The following is a 27,040-nucleotide window of genomic DNA, read 5'->3' as shown; positions in this document are numbered from 1 at the left end:
CTCAATGTGATTCATGTGTTTAGGGGAGAAACATTCTCATTATTTTTCTCCCTTACTTCACTAATTTCTCTCATTCCTCATTTTAGTAAATATATTAAAGAGAATCATTACTACACAAACAATTCTAATTAAAACAAAAACAAAATTGGTTACTTAAAATATCGTCCTCATTTCTCTCTTGTCCCCCATTCCATCTAATCTTTGGTAAAGTGGGTGTAGGGAATCCCCATCAAGTTGGGGACCTCAACTATTAATATATTACGAGTAATAATGTTAGGCACACACTAATTTTATACATTCAAAATGTATATAATGGCATGTTATATATATTCAATTACACATAAAAGTAACAAATCTTACTCTAAAAAAAATTGAATGGATTAAGATCTATGACACACTATTATATGTATTTTGAGTTTATTAAATGAGTGTGCGAGTATCCTTATTCATGTAATTCTATGTATGTATATTTGTATTTATACTATTAGTAAAAGAGCGCATAAGCTTGGTTCATTTTTTTTTTTTTTTTTTCATCCCTTAATTATTTTATATATTACTTTTACTGTTTAATCAAAAAACATGACTTAGGCAGACACTCCATGGGAGTTCGACTACCTCGGCTGCAGGAAGGCCTCGATGTCTCATACGACTTAATTAAAAGTTAGGTAGTTGTCAATTTTCATAAATCTTTACTTCTCATATTGGATCTCTCTCCTGTGTTTACTGTCGTCGGTAGTTACATTTTGTTCACATCATTATTTTTCTTCTATTTTTGACAAGAATTGTATTCTAATTGAAAAGGATTAAACCATTACCATTTTCATTATTTTATTCCACAGATTACATGCCTACAAAATCTCACCTATTGAGCTTTGGAAAAAACTGACCACAAAATATAAATTCTAACCAAACACTTGAAAAGGTTCTTTCATGGTTCTTATTTCATCATGATATATGACCTTCAACCGTTTATCTTACTTTTTGACCATATAGCTTCTATGCATATGAGGTGTTTGTAAAAATGTGTCTATGTTTATTCTTGTCTCTGCCCTTTATGATGTAGTGTCATGCAAAAAGATTTCAATTCCTTCGTATGTATACATATAAATATATATATATATTTTAAAAAAATCATAGTTTAACGAAACAAACAGAAGCAATGTGCAAAAATTCGTAGTTTAAAAAATTCAATTATGTCACTTTGAAATATTGCTTCTCAAGCTTGCTAGCTTCTCAGGTGTTATTATTATTGTTTGTCTGCATTTTGTAGGAAAAACATAACGTATATAATAATAAACGCAATATGATAAATACAATATTTATATTTATTAAATTAAAGATACATAAATATTATAATTATAAATAATATAATATAAATAACTATAATATAAATGACAATATTATAATTATAAATAACACAATATAAATAACTATAATATAAATAAAAATATTATAATTATAAATAACAAAATATAAATAGCAATTATAATTAATTTAGACAATAATTATAAAGAACAAAATAAAAGTCGAGGCATTGTAACACACAATTTCCTTAAAACAGATTCGCCGCCTCTACAAGGTTTCAATGTCTATCTCCCAGGATACAACGGCGGTGAACGACAAGTAACTCAATTACTTCGCCGAACTCTATCACACTAAGAATATAAAACATATAACTTAAAAACATTAATTAAATATAATTAATATCAATTATATACCTTAAAGAAAAGGAATTTTTGATGTAATTTAAACTACAAGGCTAGACTCCATTATATAGCCCTAGGAAAAAGAGGAAAACCTTTTGCAACCAATGTGGGACAAAAATCTCAATTGTTTTTTCATTCAAAATTCTAACAATGCCCCACATGAATGGAAAAAAAAAAACTAACTCAAGGAAAAATAACAAAAAAAAATAAAAAAATTAGACCTAGGTGATAGAGTTCAACGTTAGAAACCCGCATAGGATAGGTAGGTGTTACCCTTTGAACCTTCCCTTGTGTAAGTATATTTACTTTACTGGCTGATCAGTAGACACGATGTTTTTGAACTATTCTGTCGTTCGTGTAAACGATGATATACCACACACATGAATCTTTCCTGACATATATTGGTTCTCAAGATTATGTTCGTTTTGGCCCTGAACATTTCCCTGGTTCTGCAAGAGATATTCTAGGAATTGAGCCCTTATTCAATCCCTATATAAGCGGCCCATCTTCTCTCTCACATAGGTGATTTTCTTAATTAAGAGTAACCCGTATTACTCTGCTCGACATTTCGACGCATAAGAAATCATTAAAAGCATAGCTTAACATTTTCCTTACGGTTATCACTGTTTCATCATAGGAATGGACAATGAGGATAACCCCCACAATGATCCAACATAATCTTTACAGTTTTAGTTGTCCCTTTGAACCTAGATCTTGGGATCTTCAGTCAACTAGGTGGGGTGTCTACTGTATTGAATTTATTCATTCATGGGCTTTAGACCCATTCCCCTCGATGATTTTTCAACCAACTCTCTATTTAACCCTTTGGTTAGCAGATCCGCAATATTATCCTTTGACTTCACATAGTCAATAAAGATATCTCCAGTTGAGAGTAGTTGTCTAATGGTATTGTGTCTACGACGTATATGTCTAGACTTACCATTATACATATTATTATGTGCCCTACCAATTGCAGATTGAATATCGCAATGTATGTCAATAGCTGGCACTGGTTTAGGCCATTTTGGAATATCTTCTAAAAATTGACGAAGCCATTCAGCTTCTTCGCCACACTTGTCTAAGGCAATAAACTCATATTTCATCGTGGATCTAGCTATTACCATTTGTTTAGAAGATTTCCATGATACAACTGCACCACCGCATGTGAACACATATCCACTCGTAGATTTTGAATCTCTCATGTCATATTTCGAGTTCAACATACTCTTGATAGATTTGATCATCTTATCATTGCTTTCAACAATGAGCATGTCATCTACGTAAAGACACAAAATGACATAGTCAATGACATAGTCATTATCTGTTTCTTTAACATAAATATATTTATTGCATTCATTGATTTTGAAGCCATTTGCCAACATAGTTTGGTCAAATTTCTCATGCCATTGTTTTGGTGATTGCTTTAAACCATATAAAGATTTCACCAATTTACATACTTTTCTTTCTTTTCCTGGGGAGGAAAAATCATCGGGTTGTTCCATATAAATTTCTTCATTTAAATCCCCATTTAGAAAAGCAGTTTTCACATCCATTTGATGTACTTCAAGATTGCGTAACACAGCAATAACAAGTATCATCCTAATGGAATTTATTCTCGTCACAGGAGAATAAGTGTCAAAGTAATCAAGGCCTTCACGCTACTTATAACCTTTAATTACAAGTCGTGCCTTATACTTATCAATTGAACCATCAGATTTCATTTTCCTTTTGAAAATCCATTTGGCCCCTAAAGGCTTACATCATGGAGGAAGATCTACTAACTCCAGGTGTGATTTTGAAGTATGGATTCAATCTCACTATTAATAGCATCCTTCCATAAAGAGCCTTCAGTGGAGTTCACAACTTCATCAAAGCTTTGAGGTTCACCTTCTAGCAAATAGGTCAGAAAATTTGGACCAAAAGATTTTTCTATTTTAATTCTTTTGCTACGTCTAGGTTCATCCTCACATTCTTGACTTTGATCCTGACTATTTTCAGCAATAGTCTCACGTGTTCGTTTTAACGAACTTGAATCCTCTTTTGATCTACAAGGAAATACATATTCAAAGAACGACGCATTTCTGGATTCCATTATCGTATTTTTGTGTATGTCAGATATTTTAAACTCATACACCAGAAACAGATACGCGCAACTATTATGTGCATAACCAATGAGAATGCAATCAATAGTTTTTGGACCTATTTTTACCATTTTTGGTAAAGGTACAACCACTTTGGCAAGACACTCCCGCACTCTTAAGTATTTGAAGGAAGGTTTCGTTCCTTTCCATAACTTATAAGGGGTCTTATCTTCTTTCTTTTTGGGTATCTTATTTAAAAGATAATTAGCTGATAAGATAGCTTCTCCCCACATGTTCAGAGGCAATCCAGAACTAATCAACATTGCATTCATCATCTCTTTCAATGTACGATTTTTCCGTTCAGCAACACCATTTTGCTGAGGTGAATAAGGTGCAGTAGTTTCATGGATGATTCCATGTTTAGCACAGAATTCACGAAAATGGTGATTCATACTCACCACCTCGATCACTTCTCAACACCTTAATTTTTTTGTTAAGTTGATTCTCAACTTCGGTCTTATAGAAAACAAATTTCTCTATAGCCTCGTCTTTGCTTTTCAGCAAATACACATAACAATATTTCGTGCTATCATCGACAAAAGTAATAAAATACTTATTGCCTCCCCTTGTTTGAACAAATTTTAAATCACATACATCGCTATGTATTAAATTTAGGGGCTCATTATTCCTTTCAATCGTTTTGAAGGAAGACCTTGTTAGTTTTGCCTCAACACAGGTTTCACACTTATGATTTGAATCAATGTGGAATTTTGGTATGTGATTCAAGTTAATTAATCTTCGTAGAGTATTATAATTAACATGTCCTAGTCTACCATGCCAAACATTGGAAGACTCAAGCAAGTAAGTAGAAGAGTTATTAACTTTATTGATAATTGGTTTAACAACCATTACACTGAGTTTAAACAACCCATCAGTTACATAACCCCTTCCCACATACATTCCACTTTTGGACAGAACAACTTTGTCTGACTCAAATACAATTCGGAATCCGTGTTTGTTCAACAGTGAACCAGACACTAGGTTTTTCCGGATCTCTGGTACGTACAGTACGTTGTTCAGAGTCAGCTCCTTTCCAGAAGTCATTGTTAGGATCACACTTCCTTGACTCACAATTTTAGATGTGGCAGAATTTCCCATGAAAAGCTTCTCGCCATTATCTACCTATTCAAAAGATTTGAACAGAATCTTGTCTGAGCATACATGTCGAGTGGCACCAGTATCAATCCACCACTCCATTGGGTTGGAATTGACTAGGTTTATCTCAGATACCATGGCTGATAGATTTATTAGATCAAACTTAAAGAAAATTCTTAGGTTAGCCTGGAAGGGTAAAAAACCCAACCTTTCGTGGTCTACCCTCTCGTAGAATGTTTCTATTAAGTATTTATCCAGCCTCAAATATCGCTACTAGATAATTTTCAAAGAATACTATAAGGGTCTAGCCCCTGCCTCAGTAGTCTAGTATCTTTGAAAATATTCAGTTCCCAAAACTTCTCTAGTGAGATTTAAGTTCAAACGAACTTTTCGTATTAACAATATCTTTCAATATATAGATATAAAAATATCACTAAACGTATATAATATTTGAATAAACGCAATATGATAAATACAATATTTATCACACTAGTAACTCCCAGGATACAACGATGAACGACAAGTAACTCAATTACTTCGTCGAACCAAATATGCCCGAACTCTATCACACTAAGAATATAAAACATATAACTTAAAAACATTAATTAATATCAATTATATACCTTAAAGAAAATGAATTTTTGATGTACTTTAAACTACAAGGCTAGACTCTATTATATAGCCCTAGGAAAAAGAGGAAAACCTTTTGCAACCAAAGTGGGCAAAAATCTTAATTGCTTTTTCATTCAAAATTCTAACACATTTCTCTAGCTGAATTAGTCTTTCTCGATTTCTCATTATTATTGTAGACTTATGGTGTTGCTGTGAAAAATAAAGGGAAAATAAACTCCTCTTTTTGAAGTTGTTGCTTACTTTTGGAACGAATCCCACATGTCTTGTAATTTATGTTTTCAGTTGTTGTTTCAATACGTCTTCTCTTTGTGTGAACTATTTATGTTCTCTGTATCTGTATAGCTATGTGTGCATACATTTTTGAAAATGGTTGTTTTGAAATTTTAGATTGTATAGCAAACTAGCATTATTATACTTATAAGTGTTATGAGACAAAAGAGAAAAGATATACTTCATTTCTCTAAAGCTAACAGATAAAAATATATTCTCGATTTTTTCTATATGCATATACATACAAGTTGATTTATAAACTATATGATTTGATGCTTCATGTTGTATGTGTATAAATTTGATCTCAGCCTCTTCTTCGTACTTTCAATAAATTTGCTATAGTTGCATCTCTTCTCCCCAACTAAGCAGGTCTATAATATATTTATGCTTTATATATAGTTCAATGACAGATTTTTTATAACTAATTCTTTATATTGACATGTTATTCTCCATTCACATGTAATCTTTAATACCAAGCAATTGGTTAAAAGAAAAAAGACAATAATCTATAATACAAAGCAGTGATATGGTAAAACTCCTTCAAACGTCCACTTGTCATAGAATGTATATTAAAATATCAATTGTTTTGTTGCTTAATTTGTGAGTATGACCAATTTTGGTGGTCATTCTTAAAAATATAGTACTCAAGTTTCTGTAACACATCTTTTCTTCACAGGGCTTCACTATGCACTTAATACTATCGCCAACTGCCCACCTTCATCTCGCTCTTGAGCTTTTACACTCCTCTCATTTGCCTTGTTAGGGTAAGTCCATTTGAATGCTTGGAAAAAGAAGGAATTTGGAGTTAATTTATTGAAGACGTGTTATAGGGCTTTCATATAAGTTAGTTATTTTTGAAATCATTTAATTCGTTTCACGATAAAATAAAACCTTGTGACAAATTCTTTTTTTCCCAACTCAAAAACCACTCTCTACTCAAATATAGTAAGATAGAAGTTGACGTGGACAAATATTTACTAAAAATTCTTGAAATTGTTAATGCACTTGGATTTGGAGGGGGAAGAAGTAGTTAAATACTGTATCATTTGTAAAGCCTTCATTTTTTGGAATATTATTTTTTTTCATTTCCTCTCTTTAGTCCTGTCCTCTTCTTAATTTTTTGCTCCTTATATCTCTTTTTCTTGCCACCTCGTCATTTTTATCATTATCTAAAAATTTTATATGATTCATATTATGACCACTTTATAACCTTCAAGAGTATAAATTTATAATACATGATCGTGCCTTGCACGTGCTACACCCTACTAGTTTTAAAACAAGTGTCCAATTATTTTTAAGTCCATTAAAATTTAAGCGTATTATTTTAAATATAAAAAATAAATGAGTTTTTTATTTAATTTTTCAATTACTTTACTAGAATAATGAGTTTAAATTTTATGATTTTTTTTTAAATATCTCTCACTCTTTAGCCAACTAACGGGAGAAAAGACAACAATAATTCAAGCATCAATCATAAGTATCACTTGAAAAATAAGATTAAAGTAGAATTCGAATGTTTATATGTTTTTTTTTTTTTTGAAATGGTGTATATGTATATTCATTTTTATATAATTTGAATTACAAAAGTAAACTCTTAATTATATTTCGTTTAATATAAAATTTGGTTCAAAATAATAGTGAGTCGAAAAAAGATTCTTTTCAAAATTAATGAGCTGAAAAAGAGTAGTCATCATCTTAATAACATATAAGATCTTTTATTTTGGGTCAAGTCCCACATCAAAATAAAACAATATATATGTAATAAAATATTAATATATTTAGAAAGAAATGAATTACTACCCATCAAGAATTATTTTTAAAATAGACACCTATAAGTTTTTTATTTTTTAATATCCAACTCGAAAGTAGATAATTTCCACATCCAACTCTATTTCTTTCTAAGAATTAAGAATTAGTACTCAAGGTGAATACCTCAGCTTTATATGGACCATCCCTATATTTACCATATTTATTTATAGACTTAATATTTACAACCTTATATTCGTTAGCTCTTGAATCATAACTAAATCCAACGATGATGAGTCATCACTAGGGTAGGCATTAGAAACAAACTTGAGTTCCCTTGTGGCAGGATTCAATAATACAAATATGCCATTCATATGATATGAAGAGAGACATATGATTACAATAGCCAACCAGTTTAACTAAAGAATAGCACGTAAGAAACTTGAGATTTTCAGTAGCACAAGGAATGTAATAAGGATCGTCGAGATCATCGCAGTAATCATCTTCGAGACCATCACCGAACAATGTAAGGAAATAATTTCCTTTTTGGCTTCCAGGGTTCTTAGTGTTTAACAAATTTCTGACTTGTATGAACGGATACCACAACTTCTTGTTTTTCATATTGGTAAGGTGTTTGGCCACAAATGCATGATTTTTTATAAGAGAAGTCATCAGAACACGTCATGACTTACAAATGCGCTTGAATCATCTCAGAGAATCAGGAGGCAGCCATGACATAATTTCCTCCATTAACTCATCTAGAAAATTCTCACAAAATGTATGCATTTTGATATGTTTTTCCCAATTCAAACTTTGTAAAAAAAAACCCAAAATTCTTGCAACAATAATTTAAAGTAATTCAACTTGATTAGAAGCTTCAGATTACCACCATATATCCGATCGTCTTCTCTGTGCAACATAAATATAAACTATTATATACATGTTAAACCATAATTTGAAAAAAAAAATCTCCACTTTTCTCTCACTGCAATAACTAACTAACCATTATTTCCACACCCTAGTATCTCCACTTTTCTCTCACCACAATAATTATATTAATATAAAATTAAATGTTGTAAAATATTATTATGATAATGTTGACGGGGTTATTCGCCAACAAGTAATTATACGAATAAACGGGATGGATTAGTGCTAAATAGTGAACCGTAATATGCAAATATTTATATTCTAAACTGGCGAAATTAGTATGGTGGGAAGGTTATCACTCCTTTCCTTTTAAGTGGTTCGAAGATTAAAATCCCTCTAGTCCACCAGTCAATATTATTGATATTTCTTGAGTATTCCTTACAGGGTGTTTCTTTTCCATCCAAAAAACCAACCCCTTGCAAAGCTCAGGGTCTCCCTATTTATAGGGAGAGGATATCTGGGTATTGGTTAAGGGGGTCATCTCGTGACCTTCTTACCCATCATGTCTCCTCTGTGACACTTATGATTAATTCCTAAAACCTGACAATGAAGTGTTGTCTAATCAATAGGTAAGGGGGATAATGGGCCGCATGACCCAAACCAGTCGTGGGGTGCCTGAACACGCACGTTTATGTTGCGTGTCTGAGAATTCAGGAATGGAGTAGACACGTGATGTTTTATATGCGCACGTTTACATTGCGTGGTTGACTTCACAGATGGTCAGGGGTGCCAGATCTATGTCGCACCTCAAGCTTGATGTAGCATCAGCTCGTGATATCTACACTGCTGACCCGATGCCTTCGAGCATACTTGCTAGCCCTTTGATTAGCTCGGGCTAAAGGGGTGGAGACTCGTAACAGCAGCTCCAAGTAGACGATTTTCACGCGGCGGACTGAATTATGCCTTTTCCAGCTCGCTAATAACTCGTGGATATTTAGGGCGTACATTTTCCCCCCAAGCCCCTGCTCGTGACACGTGACGTCACCTGTGGCCATAGTGGGGGCTTTTAGGCTTCTTTTTCGACTCTTCATGTCCCGCCTATTGCGCTGGTATCGGATACGTGGAGCATCGTGGTTGGTGACGGTCCGTCTTCCGAGAATTGCACTAAATGGCCTAGCCTATCTTTGGCCGTCGTTTCGTCTTTTGAGTTATGACCCTCGTATCTCGCATTAAGACGATCGAACAGCCCTCGCTCCTTTGCCTTTTACGTATATATAAGGCTGGCCACCTTTCGCATGAGCCACCCTTTATTTGAAATTTTTTCCTTATCTTCTCTCTTCTTAGCCTCTGAAGCCTTTTTCCTTCCGGTTATCGCTCCAGAAGTCTCTGCGTTCCAGACACAAGGGTTTCTTCGTGACTCCAGCTCTAAAGGCTCCACTAGGATTCCAACTCCTACGCCTTTTTCAATTTTCACACAGCAAAAAACTCTGTAAGTCCTCTGCCTGTTGTACGTTTAGACGTTTCCGTTTCTCTTGTTTAGGTAAACTTCTTTCTTAGTCGCACATTGTAGGTTGTTTTTTTTTTCTTTTTGGCTGGTGTTTTGTGGGTAGGTTTTTATCCTAGGAGTATCGACCATATGAGAATATGTCTAGGAATGTGACGCATAGGACAAGATAACTCTAGGGTGACTTTTCTGGGTAATCTTTTGAAATGCCTGTTTGGAGAGGGGAAGGCGATAGGTTTCTGGGGTGCAAAACCGGGTAGCTTAGGGGTTACGCTTCCCAAGCGGTTTTGCTTTTTTGAAACTTTCCCTCCAAGGCAAGCATTATCCTGACCCTCCTGACACATGGATCCCGAGCAATCGAGGACCAGTTAGGAACGCAGGCGCGTGTTCATAGAATCGTGTGACCTCACTCACCGCGGGCTGAGATTACCTCAGCCCGTGTTAGGAAAATCATTTCTCGCGCTAGACTCCCTTTCCTATTTTTAGGTCGCCTTTCTAAACTTTCTTCATCTTTGTTTGTTAAGCGACCAGATGGGACCCAGGAAGAACATGCCCAAAAAGAGCGTCGTCGAATCGTCATATCAGCAGGCCAGCAAGGGGAAGGAGATGGTAGCGGAATCCCCTATCCCCCACTTCGGTCCCACCGTGGAGAAAGAGGTCGAGGTGGGACCTGACGCCTTCTTCGAGGCCGAGAGGATTGTCTCGAAGGTTACAACTCAGGGGAAGGTCAACAAGATCCTGCTATCCCACAACATCGAAATAGGGACAGACACTCTTGTTGCCCGACCTCCCCTCAAGGGCGAATAGAGCTACACACCGCTCGACGAGGAGTTCGCGGCCTGGAGCGACGAACACCTTAAGACAGGGGCCTTTCTTCCTCTAGACCAGTACTTCACAGACTTCCTGAACTTCGTGAAGCTGGCCCCCTTTCAGCTCCCCCTAACTCCTACCGCCTGTTAGCGGGGATGAGGTACCTGTTCCTGAAGAAGGAATGGGAGGTCCCTACACCGGCAGACATTCTCTACTTTTTCTGCCTCAAAGCCAACCCGGATCAACGGGGGCGAGGTGACAAGTTCTACTACTTGACCAGTTTTCCCAATTCTGCCGCAGTCACGAGCTACCCAGCCACCCCAACGACTTCAAGGACCAGTTCTTTATGTTGATGGGGTTTCGCAACTGCGACCACCACTACTTCAACCGTCCTCGTAAGTTCTTTCTATCATTAGCTCGCAAAATCGTTGCTGACTTGCTTCTTTCCCTGCGTATTGATTTGAATACCATCGTGCAGCTATTTTTGCGTGGAGGCTAAATTGGTGACCCTCGGGGGTCAATATGAAACTTTGGCGAGGCTCCCTCCAAGCGAAAAAGACTACCGCCAGCTCGTGTCTGATGAGACGATGTTGGCGTGTAAGTTAATTTCTTTGGGCCAAACCCTGGCCTTAAGGAGGCCGCAGACCGTCCCAGCAGCTCGCGAGATGGCGCCCATCCCCGAGGGGGGTGCTGCGGATGACGACGAGCAGGACGAGGAAGACGAGGTGTCACTCATGCGTTGGAAGCGGGCTCTTGAGATCGCCCAGGGGGTCAACGCGGAGCGGATCCAGTCTGGGGCAGCAGCCGGCCCCTCCGGCCAAGGTAACCCATACTTGTTTAAGAACTTAGACAGGGCTACCGTAGACCTACGGCTCGCTAGGTTTAACCCCGAACAACTCGTACATCGTCATCAAAATGACCCAGACCGTAACATAACTCTACTCCAATGTGTTGATCAACTAGTGTTGCGCTATGACATGGGCCGCCCTAGGGGCACTGTAGTAGTAGACAATACCCTGGCCTTTAGGTCAGCCTTTTTTGAGGAGTACGGGACCAACCTTAGGTTGTGGCCCTCCCTTTGGGAGGGTGTAGTAGCTCTGGGGCTTAGGCAGTATGTAGAGGAGTCCAGTCCTGAGGTGGTTCCGAACCCAGAGCCCCCTCTCATTCGTGAAGTCATAATCTTAGACTCCCTCGTTGAAGCTCCGCGGCCGGAGGTCGTGGCAATAGATTCCTCCTCTAGCTCGGAGGGTAGGACCTTTTTAATACATTCATTAGATTCTTTACTTTTTATTTTATCTTTTATCAAGTATTTTTATGTCTACTAACGCTTCCTTGGTTTTGTCTCAAGCGAGGAGATGTCACAGCCCTGGGACAACGTTCTGCAATCCATGTTCCAGGGGGGGAATCCTTCCTCCGGATCGTCTGGACCATTGGTCAAGAAGCTCCGGCTGACCAAGAAAACTCCCCCTCCCGGGACCACTTCCAAGTCTCCCGCCAAGGGGAAAGGCTAGGATCCGCCTCCTGCAGAGAAGATGCCCCCACCTCCCCCGCGACCTCCGGTTTCTAACTGGGACCTTGCCAGCTCCGGTTCCCACCGTGCACATCCCACTCAACACTCAGGCCTTGGAGAAAATCCCTGAGGCCTTTCAAGGGACGGTTTATGAAGTCGTAACCTATATGGTGGATCACTGCTACAATGCCACCCCAAGGGATTTGCGGGAGATCGAGACGAGGAGCCCCGAGAACGTTATGGAGTCTTCACTGGGGATGACCCTCACGGTAAGTTTGCTTAATCAATGGTTTTCTTTGCTTTTTCTAAAGCACATGCCTTATCATCTTTTGCCTTGCAGGCGGCTTAGGCCCTACACCGAAGCATAGCTCAGTCCCGGGCCAGGTTTGACGAGGTCAGGGGCGAGTTCAAAACTGCCAAGGCTTGAATCTGCTCAACAACAAGAGCGAGATGCCAAGGCTGCCCTGATGGCAGCCAGGGAAAGAGAGAAGGTTGCGCAGGCCGCCTTGGCAGCTGCGCAGGCTGATTTGGAGGCAAACCGGGCTAAGCTACTGGAGGCCGAGGCTACACAGGTCGCCTTGGACGCTGCGAAGGTCGAGCTTGAGGAGGCCAAGGCTGCCCTTGTGGCAGAGAGGGCATCTTCCAACTCCTCCATGGAGGCCATGCTATATTATTGCTGGGCCTTCAACCAGGATGGTGATTTTTCCTTCCTGGGACCGGAGGTGTGGGAGCCCTTCCTCGAGAAGTTTAAGGCTCAACTTCAACAGGAGGCGCCCTCTGAGACTGGGGAGACTTCCGCTGCAGCCGAGCAGGATGCCGAGGGGGTGACTTCGTCGGAGCGGCCTGAAGGGGTCTAGGGCTTTTGATCCTTCTCTTTTTTTTATATATATTTTTTTATTTGTAATCTTCTACCACAAGGTTTTTTCTCCTCGAGACAATTGGTTTCCCCAGATTTCACTTTAATCTATTTTTTACCTTTATCGTTACTTATTTTCAACGCATTTGGTAAGAACTTAGTTTCTGTTAGTGCTTTTATTGATATCTCGTGCTTTTTAAGAAAAACATCGATCAATCAATTTGAACGAACTTCTAAGTTTTAGGACCTGGTCGTATCCAGGACATTAACTTTAAAAACTTAGTTCGCGTTAATCCTTTATTGATATCTCGTGCTTTTTAAGAAAAACATCGATTAATCAATTTGAACCAACTTCTAAGTTTTAGGACCTGGTCGTATCCAGGACATTAACTTTTAAAAACTTAGTTCGCGTTAATCCTTTATTGATATCTCGTGCTTTGTAAGAAAAACATCGATTAATCAATTTGAACCAACTTCTAAGTTTTATGACCTGGTCGTATCCAGGATATTAAATTTAAAAACTTAGTTCGTGTTAATCCTTTATTGATATCTCGTGCTTTTTAAGAAAAACATCGATCAATCAATTTGAATCAACTTCTAAGTTTTATGACCTGGTCGTATCCAGGATATATGCCCCCCAAGTAATCAGGAAAGGACCTTTCGTGGTTACTTGAAACGTACCCCTTTTTTTTTTAACATTACATCCACAAACATATATGACAACGCGAAAAGACTATCTCTCATTATTTAATAAACAAAGGTGGCTTTTCTAATTAAGCCTTACAAAAGTATTACTGATAATATTTCTTCAAGTGTATCGCGTTCCAAGTCCGTAGGATTGCTTCTCCATTAAGCCGAGATAGCTTGAAGGTTCCTTCTTTCACGACTTCTGTTATTTGATAGGGCCCTTCCCAGTTTGGTCCTAACACTCCGTCCTTGGGATCTTTACCGGCTAAGAAGACTCTTCTGAGTACCAGGTCGCCTACGCCAAAGACGCGTTTCTTGACCTTTGAGTTGAAACAACGAGTGATCTTCTGTTGATAATGCGCGAACTGCAGCTGTGAAGCTTCTCGCTTTTCGTCAATCAGGTCGAGGGATGCGCAGAGCAATTTGTCGTTCCGGTCTTGGTCAAATGTCCGGACTCTGTGCGAGGCTACCTTTATCTCGATAGGAAGGAAAACCTCACTCCCAAAAGCCAGGGAGAAAGGCGTGTGACCCGTCGAAGTTCGGTGTGAGGTCCGGTATGCCCACAGTACCTGGGGGAGCTGTTCAGGGCAAACTCCCTTGGCTTCATCTAGTCTCTTCTTAAGTTTTTTTTTTAGCATCTTGTTGACAGCCTCGACCAGCCCATTGGCCTGGGGATAGCCACAGCGGATAAGCTTTTAACAATGTCGTGCCTCTCGCAGAATTCGGTGAAGAGATCGCTATCGAATTGCGTTCCGTTATCTGACACGTTCTTCTTTGGTAGCCCGAATTGGCAAACAATATTCTTGACCACGAAGTCGAGGACCCTTTTTGAAGTGATCGTCGCTAGGGGCTCCGCTTCTGCCCACTTTGTAAAATAGTCGATAGCCACCACCACGTAGCGAACTCCTCCTTTTCCAGTGGGGAGGGCACCAACCAGGTCAATCCCCCAGACCGCGAACGACCATGGGGACGAGATCATCATCAGCTCGACCAGAGGAGCCCGTGAAATTGCGGCGAATCGCTGGCACTTGTTGCATTTTTGGATGTAGGAAATCGAGTCCTTTGACAGAGTGGGCCAATAATACCCTTGCCTCAAAATATTCAAGGCCAGGTTTTGCCCCCAGCGTGATCTCCGCAAAAGCCCTCGTGCACCTCCTGCAAAATGGTCTTCGCCTCGCTTGGTAGAACACATCGTAGGAGAAGTAGAGAGAGGCCACACCGGTACAATACCCCGTCTATCACTATATACCTCGGAGCCTGGTAAAGTACCCTCCTTGCGTCATTTCACTCCTCGGGTAACTTCCCCACTGTGAGATACTTAAGGATGGGAGTCATCCAAGTTGATCTGGTGTCAATCATCTCGACCTCCGCCTTGATTTCCTCTATGCTTGGTCTTTCCAAGAACTCTACCGGCACCAGCTCCAAAGTCTCTGCCTCTCCGGAGGTGGCGAGCTTCGCCAGGGCGTCAGTGTTGGCGTTCTGCTCCCGAGGTATCTGCTCGACTAAGCCGTGCTCAAATGCGGATAGCTCTTTCTTTACCTTGGCCAGGTAAGCAGCCATCTTGGTTCCCCGTGCTTGGTATTCTTCCAACACTTGGTTTACCACGAGCTGGGAATCACTGTAACACTGGACGGAGCTGGCCCTCAGCTCCTGGGCCACCCTTAGCCCAGCCAATAAAGCTTCGTATTCGGCCTCGTTGTTGGACGCTTTGAATATGAATCTCAATGCCGAGTGGAATCGATGTCCCTCTGGGGATATCAATATGATTCTGGCCCCGGAGCCGTTCTCGTTAGACGAGCCATCTACAAAGACTTTCCATGAGGTTTGAGCTGATTCTTCCACCGGGTCTTCTTGGAATCCCATGCATTCTGCCAAAAAATCATCCAGGGCTTGGCTTTTTATAGCAGTTCGCGGTATGTACAGTATCTCAAATTGGCTGAGCTCGATAGCCCACTTCAACAGACGTCCCGATGCTTCAAGTTTCTGCAAAACCTGAAGGCCATAAAGGTTGATCGGTTATGACGTGTATTGAGTGGGACTGGAAATACGGTCTGAGCTTTCGGGAGGCCATAATAAGGCAGAAGGCCATCTTTTCCATCAATGGATATTAGGATTCAGCTCCGAGAAGCCTCTTGCTGATGTAATAGACTGGCTTCTGAGACCGGTCTTCTTCCCGGACTAGTATGGCGCTAGCCGCATCTTCCGTGACAGCTAGGTAAAGGAAAAGAGGTTCTCTTGCTGTTGGTTTGGATAATACGGGCGGTTCAGCTAAATGTTCTTTCAGGTCGAGGAAGGCACGTTCGCATTCCTAGGTCCACTCGGATTTTTTATTTCCCCGGAGCAGGCTGTAGAATGGCAAACACTTGTCGGTAGATTTAGAAATAAACCGATTAAGGGCTGCCACCCTTCCTGTCAGACTTTAGACGTCTTTTCCCGATCGGGGCGAGGGCATCTCGAGTAGCGACCTGATCTTATCGGGGTTCACTTCTACCTCTGGTATTGACAATGAAACCCAGGAATTTCCCTGATGCAGCCCCGAAAGTACACTTTTGGGGGTTTAGCCTCATGTCGTATTCTCTCAAAATTTTAAAGCATTCCTCCAGACCGGAGACATGGTTATCGACAGTTTTTGACTTGACCAACATGTCGTCAACATACACTTCCATAAAAGACATGAGCTCGTGCCCCGCCGTGGCATCTACCAATTGGTCGATCCTTGGCAAAGGGAAGCAATCTTTGGGGTAGGCTTTGTTCAGATCGGAAAAGTCGATGCAGGTCCGCCATTTCCCGTTGGGCTTCGGGACCAACACAGGATTGGCGACCCAGATCAGGAACTTTTCCTCGTAGATAAAGCCGCACTTTAGGAGCCGGGCTACTTCCTCCTCTAGGGCCTCAGCTCGGGTCGTTCCAAGGCGCCTTTGTTTCTGGGACTTTGCAGGCACGTTTTTATCCAAGTGGAGGGTGTGCATGATGACGCTCGGGCTGATCCCTACCATGTCTCCATGAGACCAGGCGAACACATCTAGATTTTCTTGCAAAAACCTAATCAGCTCCGCCTTCCTTTTGTTACAAAGGTTTTTCCCGAGCTTTACCACCTTTGAGGGGTCTTGTAGGTCGATATTCACCTCCTCGAGCTCTTCGATAGCCTGGAGCTCGGATCTGTCCTCGCCTATTCTGGGGTCGATATCATTATTTAAGCTGATATCTTCCCCTCTGGCATTCTGAGGTTTTTCTATCTCAGGAATAAGTACAATTTCCTGAGATTCCTCACTTCTGCCCTGGATGGTCATCGTTTGCTGCCCGGGTCTTAATTTTCCCTTCATGGAAATGCTATAGCATTCCCTGGCAGCGAGCTAATCACCTCGGACCGTGCATATCCCCGAGGAAGAGGGGAATTTTAGCGCGAGGTGGCAGATGGAGGTTATGGCTTCAAATGCTATCAATGTAGGTCGGCCCAAAATAGCATTGTATGCGGCGAGACAATCGATGACCACAAACTTGAGGAGTTTTGAGACAGTCCGGGTGTAACACCCTCACTTATTTTAGTTAAAACCATATTTGAGGTGTTACGTTTTAAAACTATATCATAATTTATTTCTGCAGAAGTCTAGACATTTTTTTTTTTTTTTTTTTAAACTTGAAAACTTATTTCATATTATTTACATTAAACATAAAGTGGGTCTCAAACATATTATACATAAGTATTAAAGAACCCAATTTGTTTTCAAAACATAACTTCACACTTTATTACAAACATTTCACTGATAACTTAAATAACCCACAAAAAGGTCGATGTGTTCATATGTACAAATCAGGGTCAGGACCATGCTTCAGTTCTCCTCATGTCATTCACATATTTCTTTCTCTACCTGCAACACAAGACAACTGTGAGCCTAAAGCTCAGTAAGCAAAGTAATGCATGCAATGCTAATGATTACCCAATATCAATGGACATATACAACTTCTTTTTAAATTTTGGGCCCCTTAATATTGTGCACACTGTTTGAATTGGTCAATGCCTGCAGGGCTTGTTACACATACAATATAAAATCCCATGGGTTCTCCTCCGGCTAGCCATCACCACAGTAGGGCACATTAAAAACCTTTTTCCATCGTTGCCCCGTCAGGCTCAAGAGTTAAGGCGGCCACACACTGTGGTGTCAATACATATAACAATAACTCATATGGAGGAGAAATAAAAACGGAAATATGGCAAACAATATAATTGGTTCACTAAAACCTAGCCCAAATTATTGGGCAGCCACTATAAGCCTATTATAGGCCTCCGTTTACACTTATTAACACTTTCATTTGCCTTTTCAAAACAGTGGCACTGAACTTAAACCTCTTATTACAACTTTCTTTTATGTTGCACAAAACTTGCAAATGCATCATATGATTAATCATCATAATATCATGCATGGTCTTATATCATATAATAATTTACCATATCACTATTATGCCATGCATACAAATTTATGATGAAGTGTCAATGTATGCTAATACCAATTACTCACAAAATATTCATATAATGCATACTTTCACATAACATGTAATTCTTGTGTTGCAGTTGAGTACTTTACTTACCTTTTGTCCAAAATATAGTTCACCGTGTAACAAGTGGTGTCTTAGGTATTGATGTGCTTATCCTGACAATAGCATGGATTTCTCATCATAATGATGGCAGTAATACATTGAACTCTCATTTAAAAATACCCATAAGACTTCATATCAAATTTCATACCCAAAACATGCCTAAAATGTCTTAAACCACCTAGATCGAGCATTAGATTTATCTTAGACATTTGGGGAAATTTTGACAGAGTTTCCCCTTAATTTTAGCTATCCTCAAATATCAAAATCAACCAATAATCAACATCAATTAACCTGCCATAACCATATATCCCAAATACCAACATGATTCATCATAAAGTTATCATACACCGATTTTGATAAAATTCTTATCTCCTAGATCATCACCCAAATTAAATGAGTCTCCACATATATTCAAACATTTATAAACATATATACTCTCTTATAAACTCAATCAAATAACCAAAAATCATCTTGTACTCCAAGAACCCCAAAAACCTCATAAAACACAAAATTTCACTTACCGAGCAACTTTTCGGCGAAAACAATCTCTTCAAGCTTTTCTAAACCTCAAACCACTTGGAAACCCCAAGAAATATCTTAAAAAGGATAAAACACCATATATAAGTTCTCATACAAATTCAAAAACATAGTTTAACTTCCAAGTACAAGAACTTACCATAAAAAGGCTAGAACTAAGCTTAATCTACTTCTTTGGCTTTGCTTTCACTTGGATCTCCTTAGAATTTCTTCAAACCAGCCAAGAAATGGTTTTTGGTTTTATTTTCTCTCTGTTTTTCAGAATAATGGTCGTGCAAAGTGATAAGGTTTGATGAAAATTCCTTATTTTCAATGATTTAGCCTTATTGTCAAAAGTTGACACCTTTCATCTCATCATTTCACCTTTTGACTTATGAAAACCTTATCACTTCAATAATTTCGACTTAATCATCTCCTAGGCCTATTATCCTTATGTGTAAAACACTCACACCAAACCTTAGGTCCATATGACTTCATACCCAATAGTTATGCTTACCCGATCGAGCGTAGCGCACTTATGCTAAGCTCGTTTTGACTTTGCATCAATACCACTGATTATGTATACCTCCCATCAAGAATTGATCTAATGGTTCTAAAACCATTTTTACATCATCAATGAGACCTTAATCATACCTTGATTACATTTGGTAAATCCATAAATACTCAAGTTTACACCGAAATACTAGTAATCGACATTGTACTATTTTCCACTACTTAACCTATTTTGCCTTCTATATCTCACTTTCAACACTTAATTCCATGCCTTGTCCATATTTTTCATACTTTCTTATATCTTGAGCACATCAAACACCCATAAAAGACAACTCAAATGCCACAAGGTTAATAATATTGAGCATACATATAGACATCACATACACAACTTTTATACTTATACATGAAAACACTTATAAGAATATGCATATGCTCAAATTATACATATTGTATGATATGTAATGCAATGCAATCATGTGATTATTGGCTATATATATATCAAAATAATGTGGGTGCTACACCGGGGTCCCTCTCCCAAAGTAATCACCAGCTCGATTGTTCCTATTGCTGCCGACCCTTCTCCGGAAAATCCATATAGCATCATGGACCCATCTTTTCCAGCGTAGACCGGAACAGTAGGTTCACCGAGCTCCCATTATCGACCAGTATCCTCCTAACTCTCCGGTTGGCGAGCTGGGAGGCTATGACTAGAGGGTCGTTATGGGGGAACTGGACGTGGGTGGCATCTTCCTCGGTGAATATGATCGGTTGCCTCTCCAGTCGTTGCTGTTTGGGCAGATGCTGCTCTGGGACGAACTCCACTCCGTTATGAGCCTTCAATTCATTGACATATCTCTTCTGGGCACCTCTGCTCGTGCCGACCAGATGGGGGCCTCCGGAGATCGTGGAGATCTTTCCTCCTATCACAGGAGGAGGGTTGTACTGATTTATCCGAGGCCCGGGCTGACTTATCGGAGCTTCTGGAGCCGGTTGACCTACGGGAACTCTATTCCGCGCGTACTGAGCCAGGGGTCTGGCTCTGATGAGAGTCTTGATCTCATCCTTCAAATGCCTACAATCATCAGTGTTGTGGCCAATGTCGTTGTAGAATCGACAAAACTTGGACGGGTCCCGCTTGGCCTTCTGGTGCTTCAAAGGCTCCGGCTTCTTCCAGGGAAGGCGAGCAGAGTTTGCTAAGAAAATGTTCTCCCTGGTGTTTGTGAGCTCGGTGTAAGTCACGTAGACTGGCTTAAATTTTTCCACGGGCTTATTCTTCTTTGGGTCGTGTTGGCCACCTTCACTGTTCCCTTTTCTCTTGCCTCCATCCAATTGGTTATTCTGTGTAACGGTTTGAGTCGTTTTCACGACTTCCGTCCCACTCCAGCGGGCTGATCAAGGGCTTGGCTGGTTCCCGCGACCGATGCCCGCGCCTCCTCCAAGTTTATCCATCCCTGGGCCTTATTTAAGAATTTGTCCACGGTGCTAACACATTTTCTCTGTATTTCTTTCCAGAGTCCACCCCCAACGAGGATCCCAGTCCTCAAGGCCATAAGCTTGGAACTATCATCTGCGTCCCTGGCTCGAGCAGAGACGTTTGCGAATCTGCTCAAGTAAGCTTTCAAAGGTTCCTCGGGCTGCTGCTTTACGTTTGCCAGGGTGTCGGCTTTGACGCGGGCAGCCTGAGAAGCTCGGAATGCCCTCTTGAAGTTGACGGAAAAGGTTTTCCACGAACTGATGAACTGCTTTTTATTCTGCTTGAACCATTGCCCGGCTGGCCCAGTCAAGGTGGAAGGAAATATCAAACACCTTAGCTCGGGACCGATGTTGTGGGCCATCATCAGGGTGTTGAACATACCCAAATGATCCGAAGAGTCTCTGTCCCCATCGAATTTGGACAAGTGGGGCATACAGAAACTAGGTGGATATGTTGTGGTTGCTATGCTGGGGGCGAAGAGCTCGAGTTCGTCCCCCAAGTCGTACTCATCTTTTTCCTTTTCCGACAAGAGCTTCTTCATCAACTCCTCCATCTGAGCTAGACGCTCTAGGGTTTGGTCCTTACTTCCTTGGTTGTTCTGGGGCTATTCAACAACACCAGTTCCATTGTAAGCGTTAGATGGGTTATTGTCCCTCCAAGCTTGAGCTAGGTTAGGTGGGACATTCCCACTATCACGTACTTCCGACAGACCCTCCCCTTGGTGAGCACGACTACCATTTCTAGCTGGATCTCCTCTCTGAGAGTTAAGGCGATTTCGAAGGTCGACCCTCAGGGTGGCCCGAGGGCTTTGAGCCAAACTCAAATGATGGCGCAGGTCTTCGCCGGACATGCCACTTCGATGACTCCCAGTCCAGTAACTTCCGTTTGAAAAACTCGGAGCCCGCCGCTGAGGGTGAGGATCCGGGATTTCCCCGCGCGCCCGGCTGCGACGGGAAGGACCGGCAGAAGGAGGATTTCTCCTGCTGCTCCCATGAGCCGGAATGTCTCGGACTGGATGGGGAGGAGATGGGTATCTTATTGGTGACGGGGGATGCCTAACTGGTGACGCGATCCTAGTCCCGTCAGGGTGGATTAAGCTAGGTCGCGACCACTCCGCTCTACCATTCCCCGCGTCCTGCACTCGGCAGTCTGACTGTGGTGCAAGACGGTTGGTCGGGGTAGGCTGTCGTCGCGGGCCCTCCTCAGATCTCCTCCGCGAGTTGCCTCAAGCCCTCCTTGGGGCGCTCAAGGGTGGAATCGAGCTAGGAGTTGAGGTCCGAACCAATCGGCTGAATTGCTGATCGGCCCTAGGAAGTTCCTCAAACACCGTTTCCTGGTGGTGTGACGTGGGAGTAGAACTCGGAGTCGAGGTTCTGACCGATCGGCTGGGCCTGGACCGGTTATCCCGGCGGGACTTATGAGTCCCACTGTGCCTCTTTCCGACGTTAGCGTCGGTTGTAAGAGGGGGTAATCGGGCCAAGACCTCTTCGATTTATTTGTTTGCTTTCGACAGCTGACTTCTCAATTATGCGTTCTCCATCTCTATCGCCGTGTAGAAATCCAGGTTCGGATTTGGCGGCCGGGGAGCCGAACTTCCGGTGTCTCCCTGGCCCATTGGCTGCTTTCCCAGTCGCTGCTGAACCTCGGGGTTTTGTTTATCAGATATGGCGGCATGGTGGGGCTCCTGCCATCACGTTGATCCGCTTCATTACCATGCCGCGAACGAGTAAGCACCATGGTTAGGCTTCTGCAATAGCACCAATCTAAATCCTCTCAATGAAAGCACCAAACTGTTGACGCGGTTCTTCGCCAACATGTAATTATACTAATAAACGGGATGGATTAGTGCTAAATAGTGAACCGTAATATGCAAATATTTATATTTTAAACTAGCGAAATTAGTATGGTGGGAAGGTTATCACTCATTTCCTTTTAGGTGGTTCGAAGGTTAAAATCCCTCTAGTCCACCAGTCAATATTATTGATATTTCTTGAGTATTTACAGGGTGTTTCTTTTCCATCCAAAAAACCAACCCCTTGCAAAGCCCAGGGTCTCCCTATTTATAGGGAGAGGATATTTGGGTGTTGGTTAAGGGGGTCATCCCATGACCTTCTTACCCATCATGTCACATCTGTGACACTTATGATTAATTCCTAAAACCTGACAATGAAGTGTTGTCTAATTAATAGGTAAGGGGGATAATGGGCCGCATGGCCCAAACCAGTCGTGGGGTGCCTGAACACGCACGTTTATGTTGCGTGTCCAAGAATTCAAGAATGGAGTAGACACGTGATGTTTGATATGCGCACGTTTACATTGCGTGGTTGACTTCACAAATGGCCAGGGGTGCCAGATCTATGCCGCACCTCGAGCTTGATGTAACATCAGCTCGTGATATCTACACTGCTGACCCGATGCCTTCGAGCATACTTGCTAGCCCTTTGATTAACTCGGGCTAAAGGGGTGGAGACTCGTAACAGCAGCTCCGGGTAGACGGTTTTCACGCGGCGGACTGAATTATGTCATTTTCCAGCTCGCTACAACTCGTGGATATTTAGGGCGTATAGATAATAATATATAATCATAATTATTTACTAATTATATCAATATAAAATTTAAATATTATAAAATATTATTATTATAATAATATTCAATAAAAGATTTAATATTTAATACTTATATTAATATAAATTTAATATTTTAAAAATATTATTATAATAATATATAATGCGTAATCTTAATTTTTATTAAAAAAAATTATTATTTATATTTCAAAAGATTATTATATTATATATATATTTTAAAAAAATCATAAATAATATTTTAGTTTAATTTTTTATTTAATATATTTGTTATTTTTATATAAAATATTATTTATTTATTTGAAATTTATAAAAATAATATAAATTTAATAAAAATTATTAATAAATTCTATAAATAAGTATGTTTTTGTATCCAGTATATAAAATAAGGGCAGTCCCTCGTCTAAGTTTTTGATCCCTCGCATAAGATAAAAGAAATTTCACTGTAGTTTTTGTTTTATCTCTTTCTCTTGCACTGCAGTCAGTTAACCAGAGTGATTGGATTTGGATGCTACAGAAAATGTTTTTTAATTTTTTTTCCTTTTTAATTTATTTTTTTGGTAGGACGTAAAATCATATGAAGTCTCTCATTATTAACTTTTCTCCTGTAAAAGAAGAAAACAAAAACAAAAATATCACTATCATATGCCAATTTAGCCCCACAAAATCTAAGGTTATTTTTTCCCACTAAAAAGTAAAATATAATAGTTGGGTAGAATGTGAAGTTGGTCTAACAAACTAAAATTAATTATTGTTACTAGTTGTAACAAATTTGTTGTTATCTTTAAAACGTATTTTTTAGCCAATTTTACAATTATATATCTAGAGTCTATACATTCAACCAAATTATTTATACAAATACCTATGTCACTTCAGCATAGCATACTAAATTTTGAAAATTTTAGGAAATTCCTTCCTGAATTTTTTTTTTCTGAATTATAAAATGTTACATTTCGGTTGCTTATGATATCGATAAAAAATCAATTAGTCATTTTTTTTATTAAAAGTTTTAACTTTAGATCATATTATTTTAGTACATTTTGGTTATTTCCAAAACTCATTTGTAGACATCTCTTAATATACCAATTAGTTATTTTTATATTATATTATATTATAGTATCTTATTATTTAAGATACATTTTGGTAATCTTCAAGCTTATTTCAGAAACTAATGAGTTGTTATATAGTAGAATAAATTATCATATAGTTAATTAATAAAAATTAATTTAGTAGACTACACTGTAACTTTTAAATGAAAATTTTTAATAGACATTTTAAGTTACTCATGTAATTTACATGTCTTATTATTTAAGACACTTTTACGTTACATTCAAGTCTATTTTAGAAATGAATTGGTTCTCATATAATATTAAAAGTTACTCCTATAATTCCAAGTTATCATGTATAGTTTATTAAAAAATTATATTATTTAGTACACTGCATAATTTCTTTTAAAAGTTACATTTTCGTTGCTTTTAAAATCATTTAACATACCAATTGGCTACATTTTGATATATGACTAAATTTTTTAGTATGATACAAATTTAAAGCAACCAACAAACTTAGTGAGTTACCAAAAAAAGTATTCTTATGTTCTATTTAAAAGTTACCAAACAATATCATAAAGAATCTATTTTAAAAAAGTTAATTGAAATGGTTATAAAATAGTTTTAAAGTTATTTAGAATGTCATGTGGTATCTTTTAAATGTAAAATAAGAATACAAATTTTGTTTAAGTTTACCGTTCGGACACTTTTTGGTTAACAAAATATGAAAAATAAACTAAAATGTTGACTTTTATTCTGGTCATCTTCTCCAACAATGGCGAAAACACATATACTTCACACATATCAAAGTGAACACATTGAAGAGTATGTTGTGATGGTATCACTCTTGAGCCCAAGTGTCTAGCGGTGTGGCCAGAAAATATTTTTGAAGTTAAAAGAGAAAAGAGAAATAAAAAACCTTTTAAAAAAAAGAAGGTAAAAAGGGTACTATAGACTAAGAAATGAGAGAATATAAGACAAATTAAATTTATATACGGTATAAAAAAATGGTACAATTGTAAATGTAATCGTCCACATTACTATTACAAATATTTTAATAAAAATGGTACAGGGTGTAAAAATTCTTTTTTTTATTAATATATATAATATCATTATTAAAATTTCGTAATTTATGATTACTAAGTGATTATAAATAAACAACTTAATTAAATGCAGAATACTGATTAAGTTGTGTAGACTAATTCGAGAGTTGTTATCACAATTAATACGAATGTTACGCGGTTCATAAATTATTCAGATAACCTACATCCATGAGGCCACACCCAGATAATAAACCAATTAGTAAATAAATAGTGTGTACAAAAGAATGTAAGACTCCCTCTTAAATTATTGTCGCAATCTTGTTGTACTCTTTTCTATGAATCTAATTTTGATGAAATGTTGATTCTCTTGAAATTGCTTCAAAGAATAGCGAGTGCTCTCTTCCTCCCAAAGTGAGACTTTAATGAAATCTTCTCCCGAAGATCCTTAGAAACACGTTCACAAGAGATACCACATGTTACAAGGAACAAGATAAATATATGGACAAGTGCACTCGACACACACAAAGAGTAAGGTAAACAACTTAATCTTTACAAAGAAACACTCCTAAAAAATAACAACAAATGTTTACAAAATACAAAATGGAGGAGGTAATTTTTCCAAAGGTCTTGGCAATGTATTTATAGCTGAGAAAAACATCCAAGGCTAGCTCTTATGAAATCTTGCAATTAATACAAGGATATTTTCAAATTTCTTTGATTGAAAAAATCTGTCAGCCAGGTTGATCATGTTTCGACGAAACAGGAACCTGCTGAGGCAACATGATCATTAGTCTTGACTGACTGTAACGAATTTAGTCATTTTTCTTGACCATGTTCATTTTCGAATCTTTCTTATCCAGAATAACTCAATTCCTGAAAATACTCGATCATAATAAATTAAATAAATTATTCTTATCACAAGATAAAATATTTGACTTTCTAAGAGCTCTTACTATCTGTTATTTAAATTCCTTTATAAAACTGCTTTATCTAAAATCATTTATACAGCTCAGCAAGATTACAACAGAAATTTAAACCAGTCATTCAAAGATCAAAACCTCATCAGAATATCAGTTACAACAGATTTCCAAGTTATTCAGAAGATCAACTAGTATAAATAAGGAAAAGAAGTTTCAAGCAGAGCAATCAAGAGCCTCCTTCAAGATCTGAGTTGAAGCTCCAAGAATCCTCAAGTGTGAAGAAGTTTTTCCCCCTCGTGAGGTGTTTTGTACAGAAAAAGAAAAGAGAGAAATAGTCAGTAAAAGGGTTAAGGAAAGAGTGAAATAAACTGAGAGAGTAGGATAGATTGAGGCTTACCAGTCGATCTCTGTGACTCGGAACCTCCATTGTTGTACTCGAAATCAAGCATGCTGAATGAAAAGACTGAGCTAATCCCTGAGGCGAGCTCGACGAGGAAGTAGCCATTTTTGGGCGAACCTCGAAAA

General features: G+C 39.0%; 1 long non-coding RNA gene across 1 annotated transcript; it reads right to left on the bottom strand.

Annotated features, from left to right (window-relative positions):
• Positions 1 to 17,507: 17,507 nt before the first annotated feature.
• On the bottom strand, positions 17,508 to 19,280 carry LOC133802500 (uncharacterized). The gene is made up of 4 exons (XR_009877366.1): positions 19,098 to 19,280; positions 18,943 to 19,017; positions 18,413 to 18,474; positions 17,508 to 17,694 (listed from the first exon to the last, which is right to left on the bottom strand). It is a non-coding gene; the product is annotated as an uncharacterized LOC133802500 (long non-coding RNA).
• Between the last annotated feature and the right edge of the window lie 7,760 nt (positions 19,281 to 27,040).

Source organism: Humulus lupulus, chromosome 9 (genome assembly GCF_963169125.1).
Source record: "Humulus lupulus chromosome 9, drHumLupu1.1, whole genome shotgun sequence".
Taxonomy (NCBI): Eukaryota; Viridiplantae; Streptophyta; class Magnoliopsida; order Rosales; family Cannabaceae; genus Humulus; species Humulus lupulus.
Note: the sequence above shows the minus strand (reverse complement) of the source record. Positions and strands in the feature narration are given on the sequence as shown.